Here is a 23539-nt window from a genome sequence, read left to right as displayed (position 1 = left end):
TCGTGACCTATACCAATCTGATGTGTCCGTAATCGCCAACTACGTGGAAATAAAACGGATTCAGGCTAAACTTCTCGGACTGAAGCGGAAACAGCTAGAAGGTCATCAAGTAAGAGCAAGACTTCAAGATGCTGTAAAAGGAGAAGAAACATCTATATATCATGTGATTAATGAGAGGAAGGGGCAACGCAGGAAAATAATAACCGAACTAAGATCTTCTGACGGCAGATTACTGACGCAGCAAAGTGACATCAAGAACGAAATTCACAAGTACTTCACAGAGTTATTAGGCAAAACGACAATGGATATCCCGGTGGACAATGACTTCATGACGGGATTCACACGCAGGCTCGACCCGGTAGAAGCAAACAACTTGTTAACTGAAATTACAGAAGAAGAAGTCGCAGACGCTATAACACGAAGCCCGAAAAATAAGTCTCCTGGGTCTGACAGAATCCCGGCGGAGTTTTATCAAATGTTCAGAAGGCAGTTGATTGCCAAATTAGCGTGTATCTGTAACGAATTAATGAATCCCGCCAATGGCGCCCCACACGACTTTCTAGAAGGAACCATTGTTCTAATCCCGAAACAACCTGCACGAAACTCTGTAACAAATTTTAGGCCTATCACTCTCCTAAATTCTGACTATAAAATATTTGCCCGCATCATAAACGAATGATTAAAATCAGTATTGAACACAGTCACTGGATCATATCAATCGAGCGTAGGAAAAGACAGATCAATTTACCAAACACTGTGCGACTACAGAGATATTATTTCCATTGCCGCAGCCTGTAAAATAAAATGCGCCATCGTATCATTGGACTTTGAGAAAGCGTTCGATAGAGTCGATCATGCTTACCTTTTTCACACCATGCGTGCCATGAACTTTCCGCAAGGTTTTATCAACATTATTACAAATCTTCTGCAGAAGTCAACATCGACAGTTATGGTAAACGGTCAGTGCAGTAGGCCCATTGTAATGAAAAGTTCGGTGCGACAAGGGTGCCCGATGTCTATGTCACTCTTTGCAATAGCAATCGAGCCATTACTTTTTCGCCTGAGCCACAACTTACAAGGATTCACTACACGCGGCCGTAGGATTGTCTGCAGGGCATATGCCGATGACGTTGCATTTATTGTCAAAGACAACGACGAGATAGAGAAAGCACTTGACATAATAAACAAATATGAACAAGTATCTGGTGCGAAACTGAATAGAAATAAGTCTGGCATAATGAATATTGGAAGCGGATTAGGAGTTCCCATTCATGGGCCAATAAAGGACATTTCACCATGACATTTCTTGGGGTGGAGTATACAAGGAATATTCGGCAGACCATTGCTGTTAATTACAGAAGAATCCTCAACACCATCCGTGCCTGTATACGCCAGTACAATATCCGTACTCTTGATGAGATACAGAGAGTGGCTCTCGTCAACATTTATTTGTCCTCTAAATTAAATTACGTGGCGCAAGCCCTGCCAATGCCGAGGGAAGTGGCGAACAGGATTTTGGCTGCTTTTGGCCACTTCGTTAGCCGCGGCCACATCTTCAAAGTCAAGTACCAAACGTTGACACTACCGACTGGGAACGGTGGATTGAATCTCACAGACGTGTACAATAAAGCACAAGCATTGTACGTCTGTAAAACATATAAACTGTGGAAGCGGTCAGTCAACAGTGTCGCCGCATTCTTGTTAAATGAAATAGCGCCGCCCAGCCAGGACGCCCCAATAGACGTTCACCACATCCCAAATGAACTTTACCACCTAAAACATTTCTTCGTAGAATATAGCTACATTAGACTGGGAACACCCGAGAAAGATATCACCAAAGTCAAGAAAATATACCAAAACTTAATGAACTTTCAGACCAAGAACATCATAGAACAAAAATACGTCGGTCACTCTTGGCATGATATCTGGAGGAACATACACCACCCGTATTTACCAACAAAAGTGCGGTCATTGTGGTACTATTTTGTGAATAGGAAATTTCCAACGAACTCCAGACTACATTCCATTCACCTGGCTGATTCCCCTTTGTGTACCACTTGGAACCTGATTGATACAGATGAACATAAATTTGTCTGTGGAAATGCGAATAATATATGGTTGTCAATCAGAAAAAAATTAGCAACTATGCAGAGAAAACCGCCGTATTTGATAACGCCAGCGTGCCTTTATAACCGGAAGAAGAGCTATACCCCACCTGGAAGAAAAATGCCGTCAACTGGTTGAAGGGACACGCGGTATTTTACCTGCTGTCCAGTAAAGAAAGGAGCGAAGGAGATTTCTGGACGTACATTTCCGACCAGCATCACAAGCTACTACGCATGAATAATTATTATGATACATACGCCAACTTCCTCAGAAGAACAGTCATGTGAACTCCATTTTCGATAATGCGATTCTGAACATGAGAAACGAGAGACAATTTGATCTTTGAAAAACAAATACGATCAAGTGACGAACATCACTATCTGGTTTAGACTTGGATTTTTTTCTAAAATGCCAAGGAACCTGTAATTAATTTTAGTTTGTTTTATTACTTTTAAATGTCAGTTGAAAATTATGTACTACTGTGGAACGTTATGACTAATAAATTGGAAGGAAAAGAAAGGTGGTCAGTTGGATAGATAATAGTTTCATACACTTATGGTCTGGGTTCGATTCCAACATCTGCTGATGATTTTTGATAGGGAGAGACAGATTCTATTCTCTTTTGGCTACGCCAAGTAAAGAAGGTATAATGTCATTGCGGTCTGAAATTCACATTAATCATGATATTCCTTTTCTATCAAGTAGCAAGAAGGTATAATGTCATTGTGGTCTGAAATTCACATTAATCATGATATTCCTTTTCTATCAAGTAGACGTTAGGTTGAACCGCAATAAAGTCAGGTGTGGCGACATTTAGGAACCTTTATTATGCTAGTTATTTATTTCTAGTGACGAAACGAACGGTATGTAGGGTCACAGGACGCTTATTCCACCTTCTATTTGAGCTTCTGTATGTCGATAAAATTGGTTCAGAACTGGGAATGCAACTCAGACCGCCCTTAACGCGGAATTTGATCCCTTCGTGACAATACAGCTCGACTACAATTTGTTGTTTGTTCAAAACTGCAGATTCTTCAACATCTCTACATACTGCGCGTGAATGCGTTCGAATCCTGGCCCAGCACTAAAGTTTTCGTTATGTATTATCAAGCTCTAGCATGAGAACACCTATCTGCTGGTGGATAACATTTTTGATTTTTAGTGTATTTTCATTCGTTGTCAACACTAACGATATCTGACGTTTTTGACTCCCAGTGAGACACATAACTATTTGCGAGATCACCGTAAGTTCAAGGATGCTGTTGGAGAAAAATTCGGTAGCTGACGTCTCTTTGTGTTAGTCGACAACGATATGTGTGGGGTTCGATTCCCAGGCGGCACTAAACTCTTCGTCATGTTATTTCTAGTTCAAACATGCTCACATGTCGCTGCTGGTGTAACAAACCCATATTTAACATTCGTTTTCTCTAGAATATAACAGCTGTAGGTGTCGGGTTGGAGTCCTGGGAAGGAAAAAATTAATGTTTCGTCTCGTCATCTCAGTTAAAACATCTAGCTACTGCCGAGAATATCCGATATGCGCAGTTGATTGTGCTACGATAACAATCTGATTAGGTTCTGGGTTCGAATCCCTGTCCAACACAAAGCTTTACCTCACGACATTTCAAGTAATTTACTTGTGAAGAAGCAATATTTAACATCTCTCGTAGTTCGTTAACAGTGACAATAGATGATGGGTAGGAATTCCTGCCCGTTAAAAATGTTTACGTTATGCAATTTAAAGTTGATATTTGCCAACTGAAACTGTCTAAAATCGAGGTATATCACTCTCTGTATGCATAGTCAGGAATGACTGTTAGTTTCCGTCAGTCACGAAATCTTTGCTTAGTCTGCATGACCTGGGTTTGAATCCATATGCAGAACGAGACAGTTCGTCGTGTCATTTGAAGTTCTTACATATTCTGAACTAGATGCTCGTGAATAACTTAAATTTTTAATGTCATTTTGTGTTAAATAATAAATACGGTATGTTACTTTGAAGAGGAAATCATGAATACGACGAACTTACTACGTGCATTACCAATCTGACGTAATAATGAGAGTGGTAACATTTCAGGTATGTCATTTACTGTAATAAATGTGAGCTTACAAGCCTTAAGGACAGTCTTATCTGTGATAAGGTGTTCCCTGATATTTGTAGTATCGTGGTATAACTTTACATCTTGAGTTATTACGATACAGAGCAGTGTTTTCTAGTGGTGACTTGTTGGAACCATTTTCAATAGTCAAACGACTGTACCGAGGAGCGATTAGAGGACCTGCTAGACAGCTGCGTTATGTGGGTTGCATGCGAATCAGGAGAAATTTAAATCAGGTCGTTCGGAAACTTTTGAGCATGACTGTACATCTACATCTACATGGTTACTCTGCGATTCACACTTAACTGCCTCGCAGAATGTTCATCGAACCATTTTCATATTACGTCTTTACCATTCCACTCTCGAATGGCGCGTGGGAAAAAGCAACACCTAAATCTTTCCGTTCGAGTTCTGATTTCACTTATTTTATTATGATGATCATTTCTCCCTACGTAGGTGGGTGTCAACAAAAATTTTTCGCATTCGGAAGAAAAAGTTGGTGATTGAAATTTCGTAAATAGATCTCGGCGCAAAGAAAACCGCCTTTCTTTCAGTGACTGCCACCCCAACTCGCGTATCATGTCAGTGACACTCTCACCCCTATTGCGCAATAACACGAAACGAGCTGCCCTTCTTTGCACTTTTGCAATGTCCTCCGTCAATCCTACCTGGTAAGTATCCCACACAGCGCAGCAATATTCCAGCAGAGGACGGACAAGTGTAATGTAGGCTGTCTCTTTATGGGTTTGTCACATCTACTAAGTGTTCTGCCAACAAAGCGCAGTCTTTGTTTCGCCTTCGGCCCAATATTATCTATGTGGTCTTTCCAATTTAAGTTGCTCGTAATTGTAATTCCTAGGTATTTAGTCAAATTGACAGCCCTTAGATTTGTGCGATATATCGTATACCCAAAATTTATCGGATTTCTTTTAGAAGCCATGTGGATGACCTCGCACTTTTCTTTGTTTAGTGCCAATTGCCACTTTTCGCACCATATAGAAATTCTCTCTAGATCATTTTGTAATTGGAATTGATCGTCTGAAGATTTTACTAGACGGTAAAGTACAGCGTCATCTGCATAAAATCTAAGGGGGCTGCTCAGCTTATCACCTAGATCATTTATGTAAATCAGGAACAGCAGAGGGCCTATGAAACTACCCTGCGGAACGCCAGATATCACTTCTGTTCTACTCGATGATTTACCGTCTATCACTAAGAACTATGACCTCTCTAGAGGAAATCACGAATCCAGTCACACAACTGATACGATACTCCAAATGCACGCAATTTGATTAATGGTCGCTTGTCAGGAACGGTATCAAAAGCCTTCTGGTAATCGAGGAATATGGAATCGATCTGAGATCCCTTGTCGACAGCACTCATTACTTCATGGGAATAAAGAGCTAAATGTGTTGCACAATAACGATATCTTCTGAATCCATGTTGTTTATGTATCAATAAGTCATTTCTTTAAGGTGATTCATAATATTCGAGTACAGTACATGCTCCAAAATCCTACTGCAAACTGAGGTCAGTGACATGGGTCTGTAATTTAGTGGGTTACTCCTATTTCCATTCTTGAATATTGGTGTGACCTGTGCTACTTTCCAGTCTTTAGGAACAGACCTTTCAAGTGGGCGGTTGTATATGATTGCTATGAAAGGTGCTATTGCGTCTGCATACTCTTAAAGGAACCTGATTGGTATGCCATTTGGACTGGAAGAGTTGCCTTTCTTAAGTGATTTGAGTTGTTTCGCAACACCTAAGATATCTACTTTCATGTCACTCATGCTAATAGCTGTTCTGGTTTCGAATTCTGGAATATTTACTTCATCTTCTTTCGTGAAGGAATTACGGAAAACTGTATTTCGAAACTCCGCTTTAGTGGAACCATCATCGGTAATATTTCCATCGCTATCGCCCAGTGACGGCATTGACTGTTTTTTGCCACTGGTGTACTTTACATACGACCAGAATCTCTTTGAGTTTTCTACGACATTTTGAGAAAATGTTTCATAGTGGAAACTATTAAAAACATCTCGCATTGACGTCCGCGCTAAATTTCGAGCTTCCGTGAAACTTAGCCAGTCTTGGGGATTTTGCGTTCTTCTGAATTTGGCATGCTTTTTTCGTTGCTTCTGCACATGTGTTGTGACGTGTTTTGTGTACCATGATGGATCAGTTCCGTCTCTTATTAACTTATGCGGTATGAATCTATCTATTGCTGTCGATATTGTATCTTTGAATTGGAGCCATATCTGGTCTACACTTACACAATTAGCGTGGGAGGAATGGAGACTCTCTCTTACGAAGGCATCAAGTGAATTTTTATCTGCTGTTTTAAATAGATATATTTTGCGTTTGTTTTTAGTGGTTTTGGTTGATATGGTTTTGAGCCTCACTACAATGACATTGTGTTCACTAATCCTTGTATCCGTCATGACGCTCTCTGTAAGATCAGGATTATTTGTGACTAAGAGGTCAAGTGTGTTTTCGCAACCATTTACAATTCGTGTGGGCTCATGAACTAATTGTTCAAAGTAATTCTCAGATAAAGCATTTAGTGCAATTTTGGAAGATGTTTTCTGCCTACCACTGGCTTTGAACATGTATTTTCACCAACAAATCGAGGGTAGATTGAAGTCTCCACCAATTATAACTGTATGAGTGGTGTTCTGATTTGCAATGAGATTCAAGTTTTCTTTGAAGCGTTCGGCTATTATATCATCTGAGTTGGGGGGTCGGTAGAAGGAGCCAATTATTATTTTGGTGCGGCTGTTAAGTATAACCTCTACCCATAGTAATTCGCAGGAACGATCTATTTCAACTTCACTACATGATAAACTACTGCCAACAGACACAAACACACCACCACCTACTTTGTTTAATACATCCTTTCTGAACACGGTTTACGCCTCTGCAAAAATTTCTTGAGTTACAGCCTCCACAGCTGCTGTTATGCGGTGTCTCAGTTCATTCATTATTGTTGATAACGGAGGCAGATAAACGGAGTCTTTTATTAACCTCCACAAGAAGTAATCCATACAGTCAGGTCCGGTGACCTTGGAGTCAGTAATGTAAGGCTGAAGCCTTTGGTTCAGTGTCGCCGATTCATCGTTCATAATCATTTGATTGACCCGCCCGGTTAGCCGTGCTGTCTAACGCACTGCTTTCCGGGCGGGAAGGCGTCCCGGTCCCCGGCACGAATCCGCCCGGCTGATTAGTGTCGAGATCTGGTGTCCCGGCCGGTCTGTGGATGGTTTTTAAGGCGGTTTTCCATCTGCCTCGGCGAATGAGGGCTGGTTCCCCTTATTCCGCCTCAGTTACACTATGTCGGCGATTGCTGCCCAAACACTTTCTTCACGTACGCGTACGCCATAATTACTCTACCAAGCAAACATTGGGGTTCCACTCATCTGGTGTGAGACGTTCCCGGTGGGATCGACTGGGGGCCGAACCGCACAACAACCCTGGGTTCCGTGTGGGGCGGCGGTGGGGTGAGTGGACTGCTGTAGCCTCTTATGGGGTTGTGTACCACTTGGGCTACGGCGGGGACGAAGCCTCTCCGTCTTTTCTAAGTCCCCAGTTCAATACAATACAATGCAATACAAATCCTTTGATTTAAAAATTCCCGCCATTCTAGATGGCAGTGTGGCGGTGCCCCAACTTGTTGGTAAATGAAGTCGTTCGAATCAGTCTCCAACTGCGGGAAAAAAAATCTCAAGCATATCGAGATAGGTGCTTCCTGTAAAGTGTTCTCGACAAAGAAAAATGGACCATACACCTTTTCCTGTGGAACTGTACAAAACACATTAAATTTTGCAGAGTCCCTCTCATGTTCTACAACTTCATGCGGCTGTTCCGTACCCCATATTCTCACATTACAACAGTTCATCTTTCCATTTGGGATGTTGCCTCGTCACTAAACAAAAGCGTAGAAGAAAATGTCATCCTCCATCTTGCCAAGACCGAAATTACAGCCGGCCGGGGTGGCCGAGCGGTTCTAGGCGCTACAGTCTGGAACCGCGCGACCGCTACGATCGCAGGTTCGAATCCTGCTTCGGGGATGGATGTGTGTGATGTCCCTAGGTTAGTTAGGTTTAAGTAGTTCTAAGTTCTAGGGGACTGATGACCTCAGCAGTTAAGTCCCATAGTGCTCAGAGCCATTTGAACCATTTGAACCGAAATTACAGAACTCCACACGTTGTTGTTTATCACCTTCATGAAGAGCTTGCAGTAGCTGAGTTTTGTATGGTTTCATACGTAAACATCGATGCAAAACACGCTAGACGGACATCGGGGGCATGTTGAGCTTTCGAGCTCTACGGCGAACGGGTTTCTGCGTACTCCTTGTGAAACTATGGCGGATGCGTTCGACGTCTATGTCAGACACTCGAAGACGGCCCGGCGATTTGCCCTTACACAAACAACATCTCGGAATTGTTCATGCCATCGTCTAGTGCTCTGTGCTGTAGGAGGATCCCCACCATACCTAGTACGGAAGACACTCTGAACGGTTATTACTGACCCGCACTGCGTAAAACATAGGACACAAAGCGCTTTCTGTTGTCACGACACCATTTCTACTAGAACTGAAGTGGGCGCAGACTGCTGCTGCCAATCGGGAACCATGTAAAACTCGAGAGTTTGATCTTACCAACAGCAAGTTGTTCACGCACACACCTCAAATAACATAATAGTTATGATTTTTTTAAAATGGAAGTTTCTTTTTGATACATCCTGTATACTGTAATGGTGAGTCAAATACAGCACGACAAATGATAGGGAAAAATAAGGCTTAAATCAACATGGAACGTCCCTCGTAGTTTCCGTGACTCGTTTCCCAATGTAATTCCCCCAGCACAGCCTGATTCAAATCGACTAGATTCTATCGTTAACTAAATCCAGTCAAAATATTTTTTGAATAAAGAAGAAATGAAGGATTGCCAGTAATGACACAAATCTAAGGAATCCTTCATCATCCGATCAGCATAAGCGTAGGAGCGTTTTATTTTTGCAGCTTTTGAGTGAGTGGTATTAGTGATAGTTACGGAGAACAACTCGCGGACAATGCAGGGTCTTACATTAGCCAGCTAGTCACTGTGCTGTAGAGTATTACTGCCATCTTGTAACGAACCATCACTGCTCCGTCCACAGGGTTGCCCCGGCGCTGGAGCTCTGTACCGTATCTGCGTGTTGTGCAAAGTCAAATACACGAGAGCTTATATGAACCGTTTGAAAATCATCTAAGAACGCTTTCTTTATTTGTAAGGTAGGCGGTTAAAGTGATATATAAGCTACGGACGGTAGGGTCCTCGAAACAGTCGCAATTCCAGTAGAAACACTTAAAAAGTTGGCGTATAAAATAGCTGCCGTAACGACCGAACCATATAACGAATGCCCAGCACTATTAAAAAATTTCCAAATATTTGTAAATGGGTACATGAAGTTTTTCTTGCACTACAGTCAGATAAAGAACCAATGCACACTCCAACTTATAGTGCAATGTCTGTAATACAGGTACGTGGCAATACCTTGAAGAAACCTCTTAGTTATAGTTTCACGCCGTCGAATGTGATATGGATTGAGCGATAAATCTACAGAACATTCGAGAATATACGCAGCCGAATTTGTCCATACTCCAACATATTATTGGAATCATGCTATATATCCTTGTGATTCTGGCAGTCTCTGTTGGTCCTTGCTGTTCTTTTGTTAATAATACAGGGTGGCGCACGAAATGTGTAAACATTTTGTTTTTGAATATAAACTTTATTGTCAAATAAAATCTGAAAGGAACATATACTACAATGAAGAGCCGTCCATGGAGATTTGTTCTAACTCAGCACATGCTCAATATGTCCACCATTTCGTTTCCTAACTTCCTTCAAACGAACACTGAAGTTAGTAATTACCCTGCGGCACAATCTTCCGTAATTTCACTGCAAGCTTGAAGAATAAGTCTTCTGAGCTCCACTAAATCACGTGGAGGTTTCGGGAAAATTTTTTCCTTTAGGTACCCCCAAATAAAAAAGTCACGTGGATTGAGGTCTGGACTATTTGGGGGCCAATTTTGTCCCTCATTGAAGCAACCTGGAAACCTGAGTGAAATGATCCGCATGTCGAAATGCTCGTGTAAAAACTCCAACACAGTGTTTGCAGTATGTGGCCTTGCTCCATCTTGCATGAACCACTGCGTGTTGAAGGGCAAGACAGTAGCAGGAAGCTGTGGAATGAAGCTATTGCCAAGCATGCTCAAATAACGCTCGCTGTTCACAGTTTCTTCAAAGAAAAATGGCTCTGAGCACTATGCGACTTAACTTCTGAGGTCATCAGTCGCCTAGAACTTAGAACTAATTAAACCTATCTAACGTAAGGACATCACAAACGTCCATGCCCGAGGCAGGATTCGATCCTGCGACCGTAGCGGTCGCTCGGTTCCAGACTGTAGCGCCTAGAACCGCACGGCCACTCCGGCCGGCTCAAAGAAAAAGGGTCCAATAAGTCCGTGACTGGAAATTGCTGCCCACGCTGTAATCCTGGGAGCATAATGTCGTTCATGAACACTTGTGGGTTTTCAGTGGCCCAAAAGCGTACATTTTGTTTGTTAACCACAGCGGCTAAATGAAAATGCGCCTCGTCTGAAAACCAAACGTTGTTGAGAGTTACTTCCCTATCCTCCGCCCACTGAGCAAACAGTAGTCTCTGCTGCTTATGTTCTTCAGTGAGCTTCTGTGCACAGGTCATCTTGTATGGGTACATATGGAGGTCACTTTTAAGAATGCGTTGAACGGAGCGTCTGGATATTCCCAGTTGCACTGCTGCCTTTCTACACGATTTCGCGGTATTTCTCTGTACAGCAACTCGTACCGCTTCAATATTCTCCGGCAAACAAACTGGCTTAGGTCGAGGTCGCTTCACTTCCAATACTGTTTCTTCCGGTACAAATTTAGCGTACAACCTGTGGATGATCTTCTTGCAAGGGAGCCATCGTGTGTTAAACTGTTGTCCAAAACGCCTCTGAGTCACAACAAGGCTTTTCGTTTCATGAAAAAGTAACACAATTGCCGATCGTTGCTGTGTCGTCAGTCTTCCATTGTCAGCCATTGCTGCTTACTAGGCTCCTAGCGGCAGTATCGTGAATTACATGTCATTTCGTAACTAATTTGTTTTTCCAAGCTCTGCTGGTACTGCTGTAGAGATCCCAGCGGGATATCTAATGTGCGTCGTAAATTGTGAAAGAAACAATTGGTAACACATTTCGTGGACCACCCTGTAGATATAGCGTCAGAATCCGGTGGATGATTATTTGATAAACTACTGGTATAATCGGGTGGTGAGTTGTCACACTCATTTCCAGAGAGGTCTGTAAGGCAGGAGTCAGTCTGTAGGCTTGTCTTTCGGAGCGTTAACTGCTTTTGGAGACTCCAAAAAAAATGGCTCTAAGCACTATGGGACGTAACATCTGAGGTCATCAGTCCGCTAGACTTAGAACTACTTAAGCCTAACTAACGAAAAGACTTCACACACATCCATGCCCGAGGCAGGATTCGAACCTGCGACCGTAGCATCAGCGCGGTTCCGGACTGGAGCCCCTAGAACCGCTCGGTCACAAAGTCCGGCGGAGACTACAAAACGAGGATTCTTCGTGATGGCATATGCCAACGACCTACTCACATTGCTCTTTGGCGAAATAGAATGGAAATCGATCAAAAGATCGGAACAGTTTTTGAAAAAAAAAATCCACAATTATGCGAAAGCACAGAACTTTCAAGAGCATACAATGAATGAAGGCTTTTACAACCGGATATCTTAGCTACTTGTGAAACTTGCGAATTATGTGGTAGTGGTTCACGGAACATTATTGTTTCTGAGGTTTCGTCCAGAGCTGCGTTGGACTTCAGAAGTGCTCGTGTTAACGAACAAGTTTCGTGGACCACGGTCATATGACCCGGAATTTCCAGTTTCAACAGCATGCCAAAAATAAAGCTATTTAAATTTAAAAGGATGCATACAGTGCAAATTGAGGGTACACTTCTAAGTAGACAATCTTATGTTACATATTTCTGAATGTTTCTAGATGAAAAATGGAGTTTTGCCACATATATTGAGCAAGTAAACTGGTCAGTTATGTCAGTATTTAATAAATTATTTGTATACTTCTTGTACATTTTCACCTTGAAGTTACCGTTATAGTGTTTATTATAACAATTTACCTTCTTCATTCGTGGACTATGTCTTAGGAGGGTGGGCCGTCAGATTTAAACTCTTCAAACCAGTCATGTCCTTAAGACGAATCCAAAGAAGTACTATTCTTTGAAGTAACTGGGCATTTAGGATCATTGCAACTAACGCATTAATAATAATTCTGGGACTATAAATTTTGGACTTACCTATTCGGAGTTGAGCTGCATGTTCTTGGTTAAAGTAAGTGAAAATCGGTAAAATTAGATAGATAACACCGTTGGCGCATTGTCCTGTAACCATGAAATCAATTAAGACAGTGACTGTCAAATAGTTTAGTTTCATGACAGATTCAGTGTCAGAAACGAATGGATTAAATATAGCACTTCTGAAAGATAACGGTGGCCATTAAGGATTGAGCTGCTAGTGAGTCTTCCAGGTTATATGGCAATGGTCCTTGCAACTTTTCTGTTCCTAAAGTTTTGTCCAGAGTTGTGCTGTACATCTTCGGTAGTATTCCTGGTTCCGATGAGTCTTACCGTCTCTGCGCAATCAGTAGCACCTTCAGAGCAACCGTGGAAGAACGTTACGAACGGAATAGTTTAATGGACTCCGGCCATACAAGCTGGAAGACTCAGCAACAGCTAAGACATTCGGACGTGGAAGCCATCGTTTTTGATAACTAATGATCGTATTAATTGCTGAAGAAAAATAGTGGTGATTACAGTAATAGCGATAGTAACTGTAGTGGCAGTGGTGATCATGGTGATAAAGGTGAAACTAATCATGATAATGGCGAACAGCTTTGCTGCAGTGGTAACGTCGGTTTCCATCAGATCACCGAAATCAAGCGCTGCCGGGCTTGGCTAGCACTTGGATGGAAAATCATCAGGGTCAGCCGACGGCTGTTAGCAAACGGGATGCACTCAGCCTTGTTAGGCCTATTGAGGTGCTACTTGACTGAGAAGTAGCAGCTTGGGTCACGAGAGCTGGAGAGCTAACAACGACCGGGAGACGTTGTGCTGACCAAATGCCCCTCCACTTCCTCACCCAGTAATGCCTATCGCTGAGGACGACACGGCTATCGGTCGGTAACGTTGGGCCTTCCAGGGGGGAAATTAGTTTTAGTTTAAACACGCTACTGGCAGTAATGATAATAGTAAGCACATTAGACAAAAAATTAATCAACCCCTAGGAAACACGATGCTGATACCGTACATCATCGATATCATCGCCTGTCACCTTGATAATGGCCTCACTTGTGCGAGGAAGGGAAGCCTTAAGTTTCTTTAGGTGTGATAGGCCAGCTGAAGTGATTCATTGACGATTAGACACCGTAGAGCTACCAAACTTCGCAAACGTATATTTCTATGCTTCACCTGCAGATTCATATAGTCCAAAACATTGAATCTCCATACCGCGGGGAGTGGCCGCGCGGTTTGAGGCGTCATGTCGCGGACTGCGCGGTTCCTCCCGCCGGAGGTTCGAGACCTCCCTGGGGCATGGGTGTGTGTGTTGTTCTTAGCATAAGTTAGTTTAAGTAGTGAGTAAGTTTAGGGACCGATGGTTCAAATGGCTCTGAGCACTATGGGACTTAACTGCTGAGGTCATCAGTCCCCTAGAACTTAGAACTACTTAAACCTAACTACCCTAAGGACATCGCACACATCCATGCCTGAGGCAGGATTCGAACCTGCGACCGTAGTGGTCGCGCGGTTCCAGACTGTAGCGCCTAGAACCGCTCGGCCACCCAGGCCGGCAGGGACCGATGACCTAAGCAGTTTGGTCCTTTAGGAATTCACACACATTTGGACATTTGAAACTCCATGGCAGCTTAAAACTGTATGTCAAACAGGGGCCCGAACTCGTGGCCTTTAACTTTGCGGGAAAGTGCTGCCAGTAGGTTTCAGATCAGTGTATTCTCCGCTACGGCGTGAAAATTTCAATCCGATCCAAGACATTTTCGAAGAGATTAAGATTGGGTGACTGAAGGAGCTAGTCGAGGTGCAAAAGGGAATCTTAGCTTTCGTCAGTCGAGGAATGTATGCATGCAGCGTTGTAAACACGGCGATTGTCATCTTGGAAAAGGATAACGTCTGTACAATACTCATCATAAAGATGTAGAAGAAAGGGCGTCAAATAGGCAGCGAAAATGTTGAGATAAACATCCTGTTTCTTGGTCACGGCAACCTAAATGAGTGGGCCCCAGTCATGTTTCGAGAAACACCCTCAAAAGGTCACAGAAAAACCTCTGGTCTTCAATACACCCTCCACACTCTATAGATTAAACGCCCTCGATGTACTCAACGCCTTGTAGTGTTTGAAAAAGACAAAATCGTGACTCGTGGGTCTACACAACACGGATCCAGTCAGTTGCCGTCCAGTGTCTTTGTTATTTGCCCCATTGAAGACGTGCAGCTTCATATACCGCTGTGAGCAATGGAATTTTTCGAGGTACCCAACTGCAAAAGACATTGCATTTAGCTCCCTTCGCAATGTTCACTTGGAAACTGGTTGTGTTGGACCAACGTTCACTGACAGTAGCAATTCCTGTCGCGTTTAAAACCATTTGTCACCGAAAAGACGTGAGAGTCGTTCTGGTCCCTGTCAGTTGTGTTCTTTTTACAACCACTGTCCTTGCACTATGTTATACGGCTGACAGTGGTAAACTATTCCTTGTAGACACGTTGGACAGTCCGTGCAGTTACGCCAATAAATCGGACAACTTCATTTACGGTGTAGACATGGTGACTTCCACAAACGATAGCTCCTTTTTGCCATTCTATCACGTATACGCGTCGAGCCATTTTACTGCGCTGATTCCATATAACAGACTGGTACAAATACACAACTTCCAAGTCATGACGTACGTCAGCTGTGGAGGGGTCACATGACTACCTGGTACGTAATACATACCATCTACAGCGCTCCAAAGCGAACAGTGCCGTCTTTTAAAGAGGCGATTAATATTTTCTCTGGTGAGCTATCTAGTGGTGTTGGCAGAATATACGAGGTGCAACATTTTTTTTCTCGGCCAGTTTCGGGTTGGAAAATGAGGAATTTGTTGTGGGACATTGTGGGATAATCCCGGTTCAGCCCCTGTAGTTTCATTACGTTCCGATTGGTGGCGGCGCTAGACATTGCCTTCAAAGTGGCATCTGTAACGGAGGTGCATTTCAAGCAAAGAGATGGCACTGAGTTTCTTCTGGCGGAAAACCAGAGCATCGCAGATATTCACAGGCGCTTGCAGAATGTATTCGGAGACCTGGCAGTGAATAAAAGCACGGTGAGTCGTTGGACAAGGCTCTGCCTTCATTATAATAAGATTATGCAAACCAATTCGATCTCCCGCGTGCCGATCGGGCGCACACGTTGTGACTCCTGTAATGTTCGAACGAGCGGACACTCTCATTCGAGGTGATCGGTGGATCACAATCAAACACCTCGCTGCTCAAGTGGACGTCTCTGTTGGTAGTGCTGACACACTCTTCCTCTAGTTGGTGTATTCAGAGACGTGTGCCCACTGGGTTCCTTGCCACCTAACAGAAGACTATAAAGACCAACAAAGGGCCATCTGTGTGGAATAGCTTGTGCATTACAAGGCTGACCTTGACAATTTCTTGTCGAAGGAGTTATTCTCTTTGATATCCCGCCTCATGGTGTAACGAACAGCCTTGCTACCTCAGGTTACTGAAGAAATGGCTTCAGCGTGTTCGTCGGAACAAGCGATCTTCTCCGTGACAACGCCAGAGCTCACACAAGTCTGCGCACCCGAGAGAAGCTCATAAAACTTCACTGAACTGTTCTTTCTCATCCAGCCTACAGTCTGGATCTCGCACCTTCCGACTTCCAAATTGGAAATATGTGGTAAGGACTATGGGACCAAACTGCTGAGTCCTCGGTCCCTAGGCTTACGCATTACTTACTCTAACTTAAACTAACTTACGCAAAGGACAACACACACACACCCATGCCCGAGGGAGGACTCGAACCTCCGACGGGGGCAGCCGCACGAACCGTGACAGGGCGCCTCCGACTTCCATCTGTTTGGCCCAATGAAGTATGACTCCATGAATAGCAGTACATGGATGATGGGGAGGTATTCATGCACCAAGACGCTGACTCCGACGTCGACTAATAGAATGTTACAACTGGTCCTCCCAGTAAGATGGCGTAAGGCCGTCACACTGGACGGAGATTACGTTGAAAAATATGGTTTTTCAGCCAAAAGAGTGGAGAATAATATGATGTATTTGAATTCTGAATCAAACCAGCTTGCTTTCAGATAAAAATGTGTTGCATTACTTAGTGAACGCTCCTCGTAGGTAATGGCGAAATCAGTAATAAGAATTATAGCAGTAACAATGTTGTACAAACGAAATAGAGTACTTTTCAGTCTGCACAAACACGAAGCATATAAAAATTATGTAGTCATGAGTGATAATCTGGTTATGTAGAGAGGGATAATGGCAATTTTAGTAGAAGTAATATAAGAAGTAAGCTGCAAAGACAATAAACTATTATAGGGTACAGCAGCGCTATTCCACTCTGAGAGCTAATCCGCCTGATGTAAGAAATGTTGCAACAGTGCGCTAGTTCCTCTCTGAGCCAAGGTCGTTTTGTTTTCAGTATGTGCCAGTATCTTTGTGTTCCCGCAAGTGGTCGTAGTAGTGGTGTTCTCTGTTACATTATTGACAGGACAGTAGGGGAACTGTGATGGATTATTGCCATAGTAAAGTCATACAACCTAACAAACTAAGGTGTACCATGCACAATAACGTGAAATTCTAATCTCTTATTGTTACTTGTATAAGAATACAGAATATGCGGTGTGTGTATCAACAAATATTGCTGACTTTTTCCACAGAGGTCTGATTTGCACATGGAGCTATTCCGACCCGTGCACGTGGAGCTTTTCCGCTCAGTCAGATTATTAGTTTAATTGATGTTTTACTGCTAAATTCTATAGAACACGTTTCCTTGGTTTCTTTTCGGATGGTCCGCACATACAAAAGGAAAAAGCCAAGCGCTTCATGGACCGAGGAAGATATGAAACAAGCAGTAACAAGTGTTATAGTCAGCTTCTCTGTGCTACATGGTTCCACGAAGAGTGTGCGGGAGAAAAAGGACGAAAAATGTTTACTTGTGGCAAATGCTTGTGATTTTGTCACTGAAATACACTAGGCGGAATAGCCACTTGACTGGATGGAAAAGCCCCGCTACTTTTATATATTGAGATTTCTGCCTTCTTCGTTTAGTAATTTGTTCGTGTCAAGGATTTTCGACGTTTTATATACTGGAACGTATTGTCAATTAACATACCACAATGGCAGATTGAGAGATTTTTTAAAAGTCTCGTGTCAAATTATGTAGGGCTTACAGTTGATACGAGCTAAATAGCTCCATTGTATCCTATACCAAGACGAAAAAGTGTTAACAACACATACGTAGAGATACAGGCTGTTTAATTACCCAAATAAAAGGCTGCAACTATAAAAGAATAAATAAATGATCAATTTTATCTTTCAGTTGTGAACGATATCAACATGTGGAATTAGCAAATTTTAAACTGAATCCTGAGTTTCTTTACGAATCATCGGTCACATTCTCCTTCCCCTTTAAAGAGCCATTTTATGCAGAATAGAATGCTACAGATGTAATGTCAGAAGTAAAATTTTGAGTATTTGTATTGATCTGTACCCTTCAAAAATATTTTTACACCTCATTTCATGTAATGTTATGAATACAAAACATTACAGTGAAATCAGAGGTGACACTTCGAGCGAACATTATGTACGAACTTTTTTTTTTAAATGTTTGCGCAGATGTGTTACGCAGTGTGTTTAGTATACCAGTCGATCGTGTCACATCGCAGTTTTCATTTCTGAACACATAGTGAGCACATAAAGATGCCTAGAACAACAGAGTCTCCCACCAAGCGTGAAATGCGTTTTTTCATTCGATTTCTTCATGTTGAATAGTTTCACCTAATTTCCTACAGTCCACATAACGTAACTGTCATGTGTGACAGTAAAGTACGGCAATGGTGCAGGAACTTTGAAGCAGGACACACAGAGACATTCGTGATGCAGGCAGTCAGGTAAGGAAGCAAGTGTCAGCCGATGACATTGTTGAGCGAGTGCAGCAGCCAATTCGAGAAAATTGTTCACGAAGAGAAATTCAGAGCAAGTATAGATGAATGTTGTCATTAGGTACTGTCGTTCTTCATGAATACGCTAGACAGCTCACTACCACAATGCATCTGCAACAAAGACGATCCTGCACGGGAAGTGTTTGATCACCCACCATACAACCCAGATTTGGCTCCCTCTGATTTTCATCTCTTTGTTTACATGAACCGCTGGCTATGAGGAGAAAATTTTAGCACAAATAACGAGCTGCAGAACAGCCTAGAGAATTGGGGGAAAGCGCTGGCGGCTGCCTTCTATGATGAAGTTACTGAAAAGTTGGTTCAACGCTGCAACAAATGCCTTAGTCGGAGCCGCGGCTATGTAGAGAAATAGCTGGAAGATGTAGCTAAACGTTGCAAACAAAAGATTTTCATTTTGACTGTGGTTTCTGTTTCGCGACCTGTCGAACCTCTAAACAAAAGTAGCCCTCGCACTTGATTGTAAAGTAATTTCCTCGAAATTGTAGAAGAACCGAGATTGCAATAGCATCGCTATTTTGTTTGTCAAACATCTGAGTCCAACATAATCGTACCCAGCAACACATGACATGTTAACACCGGTAAGAATATTGTCTGTGTGGTGTGCATACTGTAAGACCTTCAGTACACACACCCTCAGATTATTTGACTTGTCGCTCTAACAAAGTAGGCGAGTGTCAGCAATATGTCTCGTGGTCTTATCGTGGCGTGTTTATCTTCTGCCGTTAAGTCAGACGATAGAAATGCCACTTGCACGCTTAGAGTAGCAGATTGACGGTGACCAACTTTAAACAGAACTTGATTAATTTTCACACACATTTATTAAAAATAATAACAAGCATATAAATAACTTAACTTGCTTCTGGATGCCATTTACAATTGACAATCTGAAGTTCCTTTGGTATTGGTACGTTAATCTTATTCTCACATATATCTCTGATACTTGACAAAAGTGTCTATACATTTATCTTCATGGCTATGTACAGGAATATCGTAATCTTATTAGGCGCAGACTGAAACTTGACTATAGACTGGTACAGACTAATGTAGAACTCGTATAGACTGGTATAGACTAATGCAGACTGGTACAGACTGGTGCAGACAAATGCAGACTGACTAATCGGAGGTCACTCGTTATAATACCTCGCGCGTTCATGTATCACTGCGTGAGTGTGATCCGCGAGGAAAAAGGTTCTACGTTAGCAGCAATCTCCTTGGCTGCATTACATATTAATACGCAGATCGGCGGAAGCAGAATTTGGTCCGTCTCTAAGGCAGCGCCATCTTGTAGTGCGGAGACGGACGAGCGCTGCGCCTGCGCTGTTGTGCTTAGTGGGGCACGCTCTAGTGGGAAAGTTGTGTACGCGCTGACTACGTGGAACTATGTACACAACAGTCTGGAAGAGAAGGACAGTCTATTCTGGAAGAGGTATACTGTTAAATAACTGATATACAATTCATTTTCTGAAAATCTGCTGTTAAGATTGGAGCTGCCTATTCGCATACACAATTGGTGCGAGCAGTGACATTTTCTTGCGTCACTGTGGTGAAAACGTTTGAGCCTCATTATCAGTGCAGTTATGGTGGTTCTGAATAGGTTTAAAAATGGGACTAAATCGGTCGGCATTTTTCTTTTTTACTGCCCACTTTTTAATCCTGCAGATGGGTTGTCAGAATGTGAGAGAACTTTGCAAGGCATGATGCAATAAAACCTTTCTCGTGCTTTCAATTTAGGCATAACTTTCTCGCAGCCAGCTATTTCGTAGCTAGAAACAGGTGAAAATCTTGCACCAAAACAAAAATATCAGTCAATTTAAAGGATTGACAATTAATTTGGCTTACAAGATTTCCTTGGTCCAACAATGTTGAATACTTTGAATGCAGATGTATGAAACTTAAATGTTTCCGTCATATCTGCTTGCATTGCAACGTCGATACAGCAGTTTGTGACATTATAATTTGCATATGGGTCTTTAAGTAGTTTGTAGATAATTTCAGCAGTCGCACCTAAACGGCTACATGAAGGAGTAGATCCAGTTATAGCTACTGTGTACATTATGTGTGTGTGTGTGTGTGTGAGTGAGTGTGTGTGTGTGTGTGTGTGTGTGTGTGTGTGTGTGTGTGGGTGGGTGGGTGGGTTGCTTGTACAAGAAGGGAGAGAATGAGGGGGTGGGGAATTTAATGAATTCGTCTCGCTTGTAATAAGACACAATCATCACGAAATGGTCCATTAGGCTTTAGGAATTCGTGCCTCATATGGAGGGTGACTTTTCAGTATATATGGAAATGTCACATTTTGAAAATACAAACAATTTTCAGACTAAAATGCCTCATCCCTCTTTTCTTTTTTGGGCAACATTTCTATCAATTAGTAACGTCAGTTTTATTTGCAGTTATGAACTGGGCAACCAGTCACTTTTCCAGTTTGATACGATTTATTGCACCATTACTTAGTTTTACAGCCAAGGTAAGCTCATCATCAGATGGAGGTTTTACAGCATCATTTTTTCTGGACCATTCGCAGCTAGACGCATGGATCGTGATGACTGCACTAGATCTTTGCATCCATGACGAATTCATTCCGATAATGTACGTTGAAGCCAGCTTAGACACAATCACACACACACACAGTACTTTTGGTACACTTGATGTGCCGCATCCGCAATAGATATAAAGAATATTTTTTGTTGACAGGAACGATCTTCGGAAATTGTCTGTGGCTGTAACAGGCAGCTACGTGGAAGAACTGCTGGTGCATGTTGACAATTCAGACAAGGAAAACTATGTCTCATTCGCTAAATGCCTGCCAAACCCAGAGAGAATATGGTGTTTCTCTTTCGTCTGGTTCCTTACTGAAATTTTCCTAACATTTTGCGATTAATGTTCTTCGTCTAGAGATAGCAACTCCATAAAATCTTCATCGTGTGATCATTTTTCATATTAAATAGCTAGTTTATGTTGTTCTTATTTATTGTTCGAGAGCTACAAAACAGCAGCAGTAGTTCCATAGATATTAGTTTGAGTGAAAAAAATGGTACACAGCTGTCCTATTCCTTTTGTATTACGTGATTTTCTGTACACAACGGAAAGATACTGCTGTATCCACAGAGCATAGAGGCTCCAAGCGGCAAAGTCAGCAGGGTTGCCAGCGCAGCATGGGTTTGTGCCGAGATGACACCATAGTTCCACTCCGGCGTACAGAGGGCGAAGTGGACAGGCAGAGGCAGCCGCCGTATAGCACTGTTTTGGTGCGCCAGTCACATATGCAGAACTGGAGCACTGCAGTATCCGCCCGCCCGCCGAGTATTTACGGGACTGCAGGGCCCGACGACAGGAGTGCTACATATGTCTCATGCCTTATAAAGCCACAACGCACCGAGCGAGGTGGCGCAGTGGTTAGCTCACTGGACTCATATTCGGGAGGACGACGGTTCAAACTCCCGTCCGGCCATCCTGATTTAGGTTTTCCGTGATTTCCCTAAATCGCTTCTGGCAAATGCCGGGATGGTTAATTTAAATGGGCACAGACATTTTCCTTCCCCATCCTCCCGTAATCTAATGGGACCGATGACCTCGCTGTTTGGTCCCTCCCACAAATCGACCAAACAAGCCACAACAAGGCTGTTTCTAAGAATACACAGCGGTGGTGCGGGACTTCGCAGCATACAGAATGTGGTGCTGAGAATGGCACTCCAGCTTCCACGAGACTTTCCCCCGGAGGAACATCACGTCGTTGCCGACATCTTACCTCTTCGCCAGCGGTTTCAAAGAGACCGCTACGTCATTTTATCAAACTTCTGAGACATCGAGGAACTGTCTAGTGGGGAAACTCGGGCACAGGCCAAACTGGCACGCGTCCTTATGTTGGCCAGACCTCCTGCGTCTTTAGCGGCAATCAAAGCTTCATTTTCAATCCATTTTCTAGGGCGGAACTAGAACAGCCAGTCTAAAGACGTTCCCTAAGAAGAACAATTAACTTCCACTGATGGCATACTGTGGAACGCTGTTAAGACTCCAAAAACTTCCGGAGACGCGGCACGTGCCGCGATCCAAATAGATGCACAAGGCGACGACAACAAAGCTAAGTGGATAGTCAGCTAGAGTTCAACTGGTGAGTCAATGGATCTACTTCTGCGGCCGACCTCTCACCAAGCAGTATGACGGTCGCCTCCACCCGTCTTCGACAGCTGCCGATCACTCTCCAATATCATCGCTCAGCGAAAGTATGTAGAACTTTTTAGATGTGTAACTTAACCTGATTACGACTTTAATACGAATGGATTACTAATCCAATATTGTGTCTTTCGTCGGCGCTCTTCGAAAGAGAATTAAATACCATATAACTTCATTCAGTAATTAATGTAGTTAACTTTTACTCAGGACTGATATATTTTTGCGTGCTCAATACACCAGTTAGCATTTATTTACCTGTTTGTTTAATACGAGGACCCTAATGGGAACGTTGCACTGTATTACCTGGAGCAGGTTGTCCGTTAGATGACGAGAGTGCACACATCGAGAGCTCGTCCACAAAATAAGTAACGCATAGCAGCTACGAGAAGCTACAGGGGATGGATAGAAATATAGGAACACCAAAAACACAGCACATTACTATGACCAACAAACAGTTGGCATTCAAAACGGCTTCCAGTTGTCTCGAACTGGATACATAACAGTTCCTGTAAGTTTTTCAGCGAAAAATTATGCCATTTTTCCTGCAAAATAATGGCAAGTTCAACTAACAATGATGGAGGTGGATAGCGAACACCCACCTTTCTATCTAAAGTAGACCGCAAATGCTCAATAACATTGAGATATGGTGACTGTAGCAGCCTGGGGAGATGCGTAAATTCATCCTCGTGCACACAAAATCAGTCCTGGACGATGCAAGCTATGTGAACAGGACTCGTCTTGGAACACTGCATCACTTTTGGGGAACTATCAGTGTACTGTGGGATGGACCTGACTAGACAAAATGGTC

General features: G+C 42.8%; 1 protein-coding gene across 1 annotated transcript in view; it reads right to left on the bottom strand.

The window, feature by feature from the left end:
• Positions 1-23539, bottom strand: part of LOC124555351 — a 264383-nt gene that overhangs the window by 165796 nt on the left and 75048 nt on the right. The window lies entirely within an intron of this gene.

Source organism: Schistocerca americana, chromosome X (assembly GCF_021461395.2).
Source record: "Schistocerca americana isolate TAMUIC-IGC-003095 chromosome X, iqSchAmer2.1, whole genome shotgun sequence".
Taxonomy (NCBI): Eukaryota; Metazoa; Arthropoda; class Insecta; order Orthoptera; family Acrididae; genus Schistocerca; species Schistocerca americana.
This window is presented reverse-complemented; position numbering and strand designations above follow the sequence as displayed.